At 40.3% G+C, this 11,511-nt stretch overlaps 1 pseudogene; it reads right to left on the minus strand.

Moving 5' to 3' along the window:
* Positions 1-9,774: 9,774 nt before the first annotated feature.
* LOC148020450 (uncharacterized) lies at positions 9,775-10,360 on the minus strand (annotated as a pseudogene).
* Positions 10,361-11,511: the final 1,151 nt, after the last annotated feature.

Raw genomic sequence — 11,511 nt, forward strand, 5'->3', positions numbered from 1 at the left:
GCCAGGAGCTGCACCAATTGCAAAGAGGCCATATAGAATTCCAAAAGCAATTGAGTTGAAGGAGCAATTCAAGCAACTGTTAGACCAAGGCTACATCTGTCCTAGCTGTTCGCCATGGGGAGCTCCAGTACTATTTCAGAAGAAGAAGGATGGAACGCTTCGGCTGTGTATTGATTACAGAGGATTGAATCAATCAACCATTAAGAACAAATATCCTATTCCAAGAATAGATGAACTTCTTGATCGTCTTCAAGGTGCGAAGATTTTCTCCAAGATTGATCTCAGTTTTGGATACTATCAGATAAGGATCAAGGAAGAAGATATCCCAAAGACGACATTCAACACAAGATATGGGCACTTTGAGTTCCTGGTCATGTCATTCGGGCTGACGAATGCACCTGCCACCTTCAATAGGTTAATGTAGGATATCTTTAGACCATATCTTGATGACTTTGTACTCATCTTCTTTGACGATACCTTAGTCTCCTCCAAACAGGAAGAAGATCATGAACCCCAGCTTCGCATTGTCCTTGAGACAATGAGGGCACACAAGCTTTATGCCAAGAAAAAGAAGTGTGCATTCTTCAAATGACAGATTGAATATCTGGGATTCATTGTTTCAGCTGAAGGAGTTCTAGTAGACCCGGCCAAGGTCAGAGACGTTCTGGAGTGGCCAACACCAACAACTGTCAAAGAAATACATAGTTTTCTTGGATTGACAGGATGGTATAGGGTCTTTATAAAAATCTATGCCTTGATTACAGCGCCTCTGATGGATCTACTGAAAAAGCAAGCATCAATTGTATGGTCAATTGTTGAACAATCTAGCTTTGATAAACTAAAGAAAAGTTTGGTATCAACACCTATCCTGAAACTTTTGGACCTTAGTAAGGATTTTGAAGTAATAACTCATGCTAGCACACTTGCCTTTGGATGTGTGCTTATGCAAGAAGGTCATCCTGTAGCATACTCTTCAAGGAAACTGAGAAGCCATGAGAGGAATTATGCTACCCACGATCTAGAGCTGTTAGCTATCATCCATGCTCTCAAGCTTTGGAGACACTATTTAATGGGTAACAAGTTTACCCTAGTGACGGATCATAAAAGTCTCAAGTGGATCTTTACCTAGAATGAGCTCAACATGAGGCAACGTTGATGGATTGAAGTGCTGGAGGAATATGATTTTGAAATCAAATACCGGCCTAGAAAGGAGAATGTAGTTGCCAATGCACTTAGTTGCAAGTCATTTCTAAATTTTCTAATTTTGAAAGATCCATCAACTGCTAGATCTCTAGCCACAAACGTATCCAAGCCAAACAACCCAATACTTGAGCTAGCTAGAGAAGAGGCATGCCATGATCCAACCTATCAGAAGATGCCAAGGGAGATCCCCATCAAGGATCAAGACCCGAAGGTACAAGCTAAGTATTTAGAATTCTCTATCAATAGTGGACTTGTCTACTATAGAACGAAATTATGTATACCGGCAAGCTAGTCACTGAAGCAAAAGATACTTTGGGAAGCTCATGACTCCCCTTTCTCAGGACATCCTAGCTATGGCAAGACCCTCAATGCAGTCAGAAAGATCTATTATTGGGAGAGGCTTAAAGGTGACGTTCTCAAATATGTCACCGAATGTTTATCTTGTCAACGCATTAAGGCTAAACATGTCAAAATGCCAGGGAAGTTGCAACCACTTGACATTCCCCAAATGAAATGGGAATTCATCAATATGAATTTTGTTGTTGGCCTGCCCCAAGTTCAAGGAGGATACAACTCCATTATGGTTGTGGTTGATATGCTCACTAAGGTTGCACATCTTATTCCTGTTAAGACAAACTATAAAGCCTCAGACATCGCAAGGTTATTTATCCAGGAGAAATTCAAACTGCATGGGTTGCCCAGAAGAATCATTAGTGATTGTGACTCTCTCTTCACATCGCATTTCTGGAGGGCTATCTTTGAAGCCATTGGGACTCAAATTTGTTTTAGTACATCTTACCATCCCCAAACCGATGGTCAAACGGAGCGCGTCAACCAAGTCATTGAGGACATGCTAAGGGCACACTACTGTCGTGAACCAAAAAGGTGGATTCAATATCTGCCACACTGGTTGAGTTTGCCTACAATGCTTCCTACCAACAGATGACCCCTTTTCAAGCATTGTATGGACATGATTGTTGAATTCCTTTAAACTTTTTAGATCCAACCCTAAGGGTTGAAGCTTCAAAGAAAATGCTGGAAGATATGGATGACCAAATGAAGTCAATAAGACAGGACATCCAAGCCGCCAAGGATAGACAGAAGGCATACGCAGATTTGAAACGTCAAGATAGATCCTTCACTGAAGGAGATATGGTCTTCATTCGCGTACACCCAAAGAAGAGTTCCCTATCCTTGGGATAATGCAAGAAGCTAAGTCCAAGGTATTGTGGACCCTACAAGATCCTCAAGTGCCTAGGACCTAACTCTTACAGACTTCAACTCCCGAGAACCTAAAAGTTCATAATGTATTCCATATCACTCTACTGAAAAAGTATGTACCTAACCCTAGTCATGTGCTTGATGACCAACAAGTTGTAATGCCTAGCCAAGGAGTCCTTGAGCTACGACCTGACAAGATCTTAGCTGTTAGAGAGAGGCATTTGAGATCCAAAACCTTGAGAGAATATCTCGTCCAGTGGAAAGATTATCCCAAAGAGGATGCCACTTGGATGGATGAAAGTACTCTCAACCAACAATACCCCTAGTTCTTCTCGAGATGAGGACATCTCGATTCCTCAAAGGGGGAGAGAATGTAATATTTCCACGCGAAATATTAAAGAACTTTGATCACTACACGCCCCGCGCAAAAGCTGTGCTAAGTCATCTCCCGCAATGGAATAATAATAGTGACAAAGTCCTTACCCCGCACGCGCAATAATGAACCCCATCCACGTTGTGTAAATAAGGCCGAGGTTAAAACCCGCAAGCCGCACTGGAAACACCCCTTACGTAAAGGCAAATGGATAAATGATTAAAGTAGTGCAATTCTTTTTTAAAATTTACCCCCTCCCCTCAGTTGATGCATGGCAAGGGAGAGGGAGTGGAGCTAAGTGGAGAGAGGGAGGAGTGTGGTGTGGGGATCCATGAGGGAGGGAAGGCATGAAAGCCCTCCACGTGTGTGGATCTCCCCCCCCTTTCACACTATAAAACCTCCCCCTTGGAGCTTGGGGAGGAGGCAGGAGGTGAGAGAAGAGAGAAGGGAGGCAGTCGTGCACTTCCGCCATCACCGTTGCCACGGCAGGGAGCTGCCGCCATTTCGACACCTACTGCCGCCACGCTAATTCACTGCCACCTCATCATCATCACCATCATCCTAATCGTCATCCTCATCACCTCCCTCTTAGATATTCTCTCTCCACATAGCTCTGTTCAGAAGCATAGAAGCTTCTTAATCAAGGCTTCTATAAGCCTTGTTCACCTCACCATTGCGGGTTAGCCTAAAATCATATTCTGTAAGGGCCGTGTCCCGCGCAGAATAGAAGATCCAGGGCAAAAAGGGATTCGATACGCGAAAGAGCCAAAGAAGAATTGTTGAACCGGAATTCAACTCGTCAATGGCTCCCAAGAAAATGGCGAGAGGCGCTCATGCGGGAGTTTCTACCCTGAGCATACGCGTGGATATCCCCAAGAGTCCTGAAGCCCAGGTTCTAAAAACAATAATTCCGCATTAAAGCAATGCATTAGGCACGTTTAATGTTCATGGGAAGAATGCATTTACGCATGTCTCTATTTCACGTAGTCAAGTTAAAATACATTTGGGGAATTTATCTCCTTGGACGATTTACAAGAATTAGTGCATGTCGTGCATTTGGGTTTGCTTGCATTTCCAAGCTGCAAATCCAAATCGCATATTGCATAGGTTAAAAGGATGAATTTTTTTTTAAATGCATCCTTGTCTCCCTTGCAAGAAAGAACAAGCACTTAATGCATTTAGGCAATGATTTCCTAGATATGATTCGTAGGAAATAATCATTAACATCCGTTGGAATATTGTCCAAAGAATTGCATTGTGTCAAAAGAAAACCATGGCCTTGCCTGTTGCATGCGAAGATGCGTGCATTTTAAGACGGATTAAGTTCCGTAGAATGAATTAAGTCAACATTGGTTTTATGACATTTGTCATGCATGAACTTCATTTATCAAAGTTGTATCTAGAAAAGGTTGCATGTCATATTAAAGCCTAAAATTCAATTGCATTGAACGATAGGTTTGTAGGCAAAGCTCTTGATGTAGATCTATGTAGGTTTTATGCAAGTTATCCCCCCAAATTGTCAATCATTCTGATTTCAGCAAGGAAAAGAAATGGTCTTTGCAAACCTTATAGTTGCATAGAAGTAAAATTCTATGATTCGCATACTTGCATGGGATGTTGCATCTTGAATTTGTTTGCATCTCCTAGGAAAATTATTTGCATCTCTTTTAAGCTAAGATCACTCTTGTCGCAAGACAATTAGATCATTTTGGGCAGATCACTTGTAATGGTTTATCCCTCAAGGGATTCGTGAAAGCCTAACGAGTTGGTATGATGAACACTTCAAAGTGCTAGGTAGGGTTTAGTACGTAAAAATTCTGCTTAGTATCGCACTTGGAATGCCAAGTCAAGACTTTTGATCCCAAAGATCCTACCCACGTTCACGGAACGTTAGGGTTAGCTAAACACCCATGCAACAATGATCTAGGGATTTACCTAAGGATCGGTCGACCTAATACTAAAACTCCACTTGAGTTTAGAAACCCTAGGTTCAAACGTTGTCGGCCTAGTATAGTCAGGGTTGGGTTGGGTCAAGAGGACTCCCAAACCCTACGTCTTGGCCAAACATATTTCTTGACCAAGAAACACCATTTGATGGGAGAAATGATCCCACAAGTTAAGTGCGACACTTGTGCACAAGTTGCAATGTCGCATGGCTTTGTGTTTGAATCACAAGATAGATTTGCCACTCCTTGGAATAAGGTTGGCAGGCTCTAGCGCAAGGCGAACTTGCAAGAGGATGAGTAGTCATCCTGTTAGATCACCCTTCCTTGGGCTGATTTGCCAAGATAAGGAAGTTATGTATTGCCTAGCAAGAAGATTGACTAATCAAGTTAGGGCAAGGAAGTTGCCCAGGATTTACTGACTTAGTTTAAGAAACCTAAGGTGTTGGTTAATTTGGGTTAACAGGGTATAACTCTAACCCAAGGATACAAGGGTACACAAACAACGAAACCTTTTGGGATCTTGCCAAGTCGCAATTGATCCCGGATCGAATACTGGATGCGTTCGGAGAGAAGGATTCACACCTTAGCTGTTGGCCAAATAAACGACCACTAGATTGATTGTGTTTGTACAGTTTAGGAGCACTGTTTGTATTGTTTTGCTCAAAGATCTAAAGATGGAAAAATAATTAATGCTTCAGGTTGAAGGCCTGTAGGGAGAGGCAGCATCAATTACCCCCGACTGTCTGCCTCACCCTAACCACAGGGGTTGTTAGCTGCGCCAGGAATGTGGACCGAACTCGCCGCAAGAGGTCTCTCCATTGGGCGCTACTTGGAGTAGGAGGACGCTTGGGTGCCAGAGGGGGCTCTGGCTGTAAATCCCTTGCCTTTTGGGTCCTGCACAAGAGGCCGACGTGACTCGGGATTGGATCTCGAGGCCCGTATACTAGTCTACTGGCGGAAACTTGGATTAGTAATCCCTGAGGATTGCTGGATTGCCTTCGGGCAGATTATGGATTGCCTTCGAGCGGATTATGGATAGCCTTCGAGCTAGATTATATGATGTATTCCAAAGATAATTAAGATCAATTGTTGAAAATGAACTTTCTTGACACTATTTTTCTATGTGAGTGCTAAGATTATGTGAAGGAACCGGTGACTAATTGGCTAATTAAGGAAGCAGTTTTATGCGTGTCCAACTAAATGTGGTAGGTAATTAGATAACTAAAGCAAACCTGAGGAAAGTGCGGTGGATGTGGCCATGGGTCCATCCTACGGATGGGTGGTCTCAGTTGGCCCGGAACTTTTCTCGAAGGAAATTGACAACAAGGAACGTTGACGTGGAATCTAGGATACTAGAGTCCCGATTTATGCTATTTTAGGGGAACGGAATGGGACTATGCCTTATGGGCAGAGAGGTCGAGCTTTGCATCCCTCTCATTTCTCGTTCTCCTTGAACCAAGTGTAGCATGAATCCGCTTTGACCCTGACCTTTTTGCGTAAAGTAGTTCACCTGGGGTTCGATGCTAGTAGCTACCATTCTAGGAATTTGTCCACTAGAAAAACCCTGATTTAGATCAGTCCTAAGTGGGAACGGCCGGAATGCTTCCGCTTTGTGGCAGACTCGGGAAGACCTAGATTGCAAACCCCGTGACATTCCGTGGGAGTGCTGGGCGATGCTTTCTGGACTCTCTTCCTGATAGGCTACCAAGACGTGTCCTACGAGCGAACAGATGGACACGTTACAGGAGTGAATCACTAAAACAATCTTCATATTGTTTAACAAGATCATATCTAGCTTGATCAATTAAAGAGAGGGGTTCCTTTAAAGTTTGAGACTAAGAAGCATTAGTTGGTATTGTGTGTTCATTAGAGGTACCAAGTGCCCTTGAATCATTAGTTACTTTTGACTCTCTCACAAAAATCATGTATGCAGAAATAACTTTCTTCATTTCTTTAGAATGCTAACATGACCAACCATTGGCGCAGGTCAATCTCTGGCATCAACAATGCATACTATGTTCCGACCCTTGAATTGAAATGCAATGGGTCTTCTGAACAAAATTGGGAAGAGGTCTAATCTTATAATGCCAAGGCATGCCTAATATAACATCATAGTTACCTATGGGTGCAAGTAGAAAAGATTCTTGGTCGTCGTAATCCCCGATTCTAAGATTCAACTTCCCTTGAATAGGAGTAGAATTGGTTGTAAGTCCTTCAAATGCTAAACCTGATCCAATTGGTATTCCCAATCGATCCGATGGAATTTGTAGCCTTTCAACAGTATCTACTGACACAAAATTATCTATGGACCCTGGATCAAAGAGTATCAAAACTCGTTGATTGTTGAGTGTCCCCCAACCCTTTAAGAGTTGTATTTTCTTCTCATTTGAAAGAGTGTTAGCTTGTACATCCAGAAAAAAATTTGAGGATGGCTGAGAAGGATATTTAACCACATTTACTTCCTTCCTTTTGTGAGGACAATCAGGCTTCATATGCCCTAACTCCCCACAAAGAAAGCACCTTCCTTCCTCTTTTTACTTTTGTATCTCAGAGGATGAGAGATACTTGCGCTTCTTTTGGTTACCCTCTGGCTTTGAATATTGGTCATGGGTAAAGGTAGGTCTTCTTCGATTAGTCATGTCTCTTGGTTGATCATAGTGCTACTCTTACCTAGCTCTATAAGAACTCATCTCCAACTTTTGAGATGTACTTAGTGTATGCAAACTTTTAGCTATGATGTCAGACTCCATCATGCAAGATAAGGTTTCATGTGGATACACCTTCATGGTTCTGTGTAAATGAGGGAGTAGGCCAGCTTCAAACTTCCTTTTCTTCTCTTTATCGCTGATCTCCATGAAAGGAGTAACCTTGAGAAGAGTAGACCAAAACTTGTCCACATAACTAGTGACCTTTTCATGCTCTTTCTGTTCTAGCCAATCCCACTCATTCTTGAGATCTTTCTCAAAATCAAGATGCAAGAACACAGCATAAAACTTCTTCTTGAAATTTTTCCAAGTCATAGGTTTCCTTCCCTCCAAAATGAGAGTCAACCACCAATTGCTAGCATTGTCTTTCAAGTGCATGCCTAAATGCCTTAGCTTGGACTTTTATGAGAAATTACCATTAGAAAAAGCAACTTTAAATTACCTGACAAAGGCTAATGCCTTAGCACGATCTCTCTTACTGGAGTAAGAGTCAAACTTTATGTCCTTATCCCTTGACTTGAAAGTCTTAGTCTTCATAAGCTTGCTCCTCTTATGGTCCCTCTTTGTCCATTTGCAGATTGCACAAGACTTAGAACTAAGAGAGTAGAAACTAGAAGATGATGAGGAGGAGGAGGAACTTGAGTAATTAGGGGAGTAGTTGGTTGCTGAGGGAGATGAATCCCTCCTTAACTGCCTCACTTGAGGTGAGGTCTTTTTACTCTTCTTGACCCAAGAATCCTTCTTCCTTCTAGGAAGCTTCTCGGCAATTGGATGCTTTGCATCTTCACCATTAATTGGTGCAATGGTGTTTCCTCCAGTATCACCATCTTTTGGAGGTTTTCTTCCTTCATAAGTAGCTTTTTCCCTTGCCCTTAAGCTATCAATCAATTGACATACTTCGGGAATCTCCAACAAGCTACAATACTCTTTCAATCAAGCTTGTAATCTCCTACACAATATGTGTAGGGCTCTCCTCTTGGCACTTGATTTCAGCAAAGCTTTTGCAACACTTGCACCTTCTCTTCTCCTCTTGGGACTTGATTTCGGCAAACCTTGCACCTTCTTTTCTCCTCTTGGAACTTGATCTCAACAGAGCTTCCACAACACTTGATTTCAGCAGGGCTTTCATAGCACTTGCACCTTCACTTCTCCTCTTGGATACATGCCAAGTGACGCTTCCTTCACCTCTCCCTTACACCCAAGGAGAGCCTCCTCTTTTATAGGCTTTCAAGAGCTTCTCTTCTTGCAAAGAGAATTGAGTTGATCTTCATGCAAGATGTGGTTGTTCCACTCTGTAGCACTAATTTCGAGATATCTCTTTGTGCATTGTTTGGATGAAAGAACATCCAGCACAAAAGTTGTAGATCTCGTTGTTTCGGATAAACCTCGTAGCCCGTTTTTAGAGATCGTTTTTCTATTGCAAGATATTTTAAAAATAATTTTCCAAAAAACAACTTTTTAAACTGCACTCTTAACTTGTGGTCCATGCAACGACCTTGAGTCATAGATGATTAGATTTCATTAGATTGCCTTGGGCCTCAACCTTAAGATTGAATTCCACACAAAAGCTTGTGTCATTTTAGACCTTAGAAATAGAAAATCACTTCTCTCCACTTCTAAAGGATCACGTCCATTGTCTTTCTTTGTGAAAGAACTCCCTCTCTTGTCTTTCTTAATGAAAGAACTCCCTCTCTTGTCTTTCTTAATGAAAGAAAAGACCTTAAACCTTGACTTGTAGGGGAGAGGATAACCCCAAATGAATGCAATGCTCATTACACACAAGTAAACATTCCCAGGCATCCCTAGATGTACACATAAATACATATACACAATGCTAATGCACTTCCTCTTCTTAGAACTCAATCCATCTTCATTTATGTGTAACTCCTTGGTTCCTGTGTACACTCTTACACTTGGCAAACACTTCTTTCCCCCTTCACAATGTGTACTGCCTGTATCAGATATCCCTGTCCTAGTGCTCTGATCACCCCATTAAGTGATGCACTAGGAATACCGGTCTCTAAATGGTCTCATGGCCATGCTAGATCATCATTAAAACAAAGAAAAGTGAGTCATTAATTTATTGACATTAATTTATTAAATAGAGAATGTGTAATAAGCAATCAATTTAGTGACAACTGCCAAAGACTAAAAGAAAGTACAAAAATTAGGATGTTATCACCGAAAATTTTGACAAAAAATATGCCATCACCAAAATTTGTCAAAACACTTAAATGACCTTAAAAACATTTCCAAACACTATCTACACACATTTTAGATATGACAAGGTATATTACATTCTCCCCTTCTCCCAAAAAGTCTATCCTCAGAGTTTGAAAGATGGATATTCTTATTGCAAACTATCTTAATGAACCCAAGTTGCTTCCTCTCTAGGATTTGTATCCCATTTCACTAACACCTCCACAATATCTCTACCTATAAGATGTCTCACTTTACGTTCTAATATTAATTTTGGTTTAACCTTCAATGTTCCATCTTCTTGCAATCTAAACTTGTCCTACAAAAGATGATCAGAGTTAGAAACATACTTTTTCAATAAATTCACATGAAAAAGAGGATGAACCTTGACATGAGATGGCAATTCGAGTTTATTTACAAGTGAATCAATCTTTTTTAAACTTTTGAATGAGCCTACAAAACATGGAGATAACCTTCTATCTTTCCCAAGAAACAAGTTAGTTTGATGGGGTTCAACTCTCAAGAAAACTATAACACTCTCACTACACTCTATATATCCCAATAAACAAGTTAGTTTGATGGGGTTCAAATCTCAAGAAAACTATATCACTCTCACTAAAATCTAGTGGTCTCCTTTTCTTATCATAATATTTATCTTGCCTTAGTTGTGCCTCTTTAATATGTTTCTTCGTTCTTTTTAATTCCTCATCCATTGATTCAAGCATTGTTTTGAAATTTTCGCTCCATTTAAAGCATTGGAAAAATGAAGAGGAGCCCACATTTATAACCATACATTGCCTCAAATGGAGTCATTTTAATCGATGCATGCCGTGAAGTATTGTATGCAAATTAATTAAGGCCAAATAGTCAGTTCAGTTGTTTTGTTTTTCATTTATATACATTCTTAGCATGTCTTCTAAAACTTGGTACACTCTCACTATCTCTCCATCAGTCTATAGATGAAATGCAATAATCATCTATAATTCAGTTTGAATGGCTTTAAACATGGATTTCTAAAAGCTAGATAAAATTTTTGAATCTTTATCAGACACAATACTTTCGAGCATACCATGCAAACAAAATATTTCTTTCACAAATAATTTATCTACATTTAAAGTTGTGTGAGTCTTTTTCATGGGAAAGAAATGTGCCATTTTTATGAGTATATCCACTACCACAAAGATAGTGTCATTGAGAGGTTCACCCATACCATTCCTTCATGTTTCCATGTCTTACATAATTTACCTCCTTTTTTACCTGCACAAGCATTCAAAACTTGACATGAAAGGTTATAGGCTTTAGAAAATAAAAAGAAAAAACATCTTTTTAAATCCTAAGGGTGTCAAAAGTTTGAGTTTTATTGGCTATCCAAACCAACAAGCTTCAACCAATGCTCTCTATAAGTTTTCAAGAAACAAACATTCCAATGCAAGTTAGGTGTGTTTAGGATTTTCCAAAAAAATCATCTCAATGTTACGATATTTGATACAAGTATCGGTATCTATAGCACCAACATGTAATATGTTCTCTTCATCTTATTATGAGGACAAACATGGAATATATCTCCCCTCATAGTAAGGTGAACAGTTGCAAATGGATGTTCATGTCCCATTGTAGTAGAATGACCTCCATGGCTATAATAGAGAGGTGATGGTGTATGAGAGGGATCTAAATGTGTAGAAACAAAGAGGCTAAATTTCAATATACTTTTCTAAATACTAGTTTTAATACACTTACAATATTCTCATCACATTGTGTCTTCTAGCATTAGTACTAATAGGACATACAAGTATAATTAATACAAAACTAACATACTATATTATTTCTTCTTGTATGAGTACAAATAACAAGTAATCCATGGTCC

Source organism: Lygodium microphyllum, chromosome 19, assembly GCF_053477565.2.
Source record: "Lygodium microphyllum isolate KBCC chromosome 19, Lygodium_microphyllum_v1.1.10, whole genome shotgun sequence".
In the NCBI taxonomy this organism is placed as follows: domain Eukaryota; kingdom Viridiplantae; phylum Streptophyta; class Polypodiopsida; order Schizaeales; family Lygodiaceae; genus Lygodium; species Lygodium microphyllum.